General features: G+C 35.4%; 1 protein-coding gene across 1 annotated transcript in view; it reads left to right on the forward strand.

Moving 5' to 3' along the window:
- The first annotated feature begins 624 nt into the window (after positions 1-624).
- LOC102312629 (stonustoxin subunit beta) overlaps positions 625-1,690 on the forward strand; it is a 3,844-nt gene continuing 2,778 nt past the window's right edge. The window contains exons 1-2 of the mRNA XM_005953189.3: positions 625-729; positions 1,320-1,480. The gene's annotated coding sequence lies outside the window, so the exon portion shown is untranslated. The remainder of the gene's footprint in view (positions 730-1,319; positions 1,481-1,690) is intronic.

The following is a 1,690-nucleotide window of genomic DNA, read 5'->3' on the forward strand; positions in this document are numbered from 1 at the left end:
CCAGGCTCAACGTATGTTGAAATCTCAAGTTTCTACATCAATCACATGGGTAAAGATAACAAAATACCCCTTTTTAATTTGTAATACTTCAAAGTAATAGGTCCGAGGTCGGATCACACAAATTAGGAAACAATTTTTTCATATACTACACACTAATAAACACACAAATGTCAATTTCTTTCCTAATTTTCCCCTTGCCTTTTAGGGGGAGCCGTGTTTTTGTTTTGTTTTTTCTTTTTTTTGAGTGCTTCTGATTCTGCATTGGATGGGGTGGGGCTAGTTTTTGACAAAAAATAAGTTGCAAAATGCAAAAATAAATAAATATCTTTCTTTTAAATAGTGAGCTTTAAATGAAATGTAGAGTTAGCATCCAAAGCCAGAGGCCTGAAAGGAGTTTTATATGAAAATCTTTACTTATGATAACTCTGGCTTCATTCCTCTGTTCATTCAGGTTTTTTGTGAACATTCTTACTGACACTGTTTTCAGTATAATAGAAAACAAAGAACAATGAGATCAAATTTGTTCTGATGAACTTGACATTCTAGATTCCAAACAACTGACATAACTAAAGCAAAACATCCGGCATCTAAATCTTTAAATACGTGAACAGCGCCAGTCAGTCAGTCAGTCAGTCAGTCAGTAAGCAGCTATTTCCAGCTCAGGTAAAGAGGAGTCCTCCAGCTCTGAAGTCTTGAATCTGAGGAGAACCTAAACCCAGTATCCCTGTTGTAAGTCTCTCTGATGTTTCATATTTCATATGCTGTTTGGTTTAGACATTCTGCTAACAAAACATGAAACAGTTTTGTTTTCAGTCTATATTCTGTTTTTGTGTTCATGGACATAAATATTCACATTACAAAAAAACACATATTTAGGTATTGTCTTTCATAAGGATATTTTGTCCAGATTCTTCAGGTGACACAGTAGCAACCAAGAAGATCCAGCTTTAAAAGATATTTTAACATTTGTGCACTATATTAACCAAGACCATGACCCTATTCTAAATAATAACACATTCAAAAATAACACAAAGAAAGAAAATCACCCACTGCAGACATGTACCTGTGCAGTGCTCAAAAATCCATAATTAATGATGCAAGCATCTGCTAAATGCTGATTGGTTAACAAGTAGGATAGAATAGGTAAGGAGGAAACAGTGACATTCACCAGGAATGGGAGAACCATGGAAAAAACTTCAAAGATTGAAAACTACAGCATGAAAAGCACAGACAGTGGTTGCAGTGGACACTTTTCATTGTTTTTAACATTTGATTTCACTTAAGATTTCTTTATGTTCGAACATCAATTTTCTCTGCAGCTGGCTGACAGACCAACAACAGCACAAGAAACGGTGGTCTAAAGATCCTTTCTGCATCTGACAACACAGCTCTCTACAACCAGACTGGCAGAAAGTAAATGTGTCACCCACGCTGAATCATAAGTCTTTTTAGGGTCTACTCATTGGCAAAACTTTTCCTTGTAAGTTGCTCAGCTATATACTCTTAATTATATTTCATAATTCGTAATTCGTTTAGGTCTTTCAAATGACATTGAAGTCAGTGATAAACATAAAAAAAATATAAAACATAAAACATAAACATAAACATCGTCTTTCAGCCTTTCTTACCTTGGCCATGTCTCTGAGTATTGCACACCTTGTGCTTTTGGGCACTCCAGTGATGTTGCAGC

Source organism: Haplochromis burtoni, unplaced genomic scaffold, assembly GCF_018398535.1.
Source record: "Haplochromis burtoni strain Fernald_Lab_line unplaced genomic scaffold, NCSU_Asbu1 Contig_2938, whole genome shotgun sequence".
NCBI lineage: Eukaryota > Metazoa > Chordata > Actinopteri > Cichliformes > Cichlidae > Haplochromis > Haplochromis burtoni.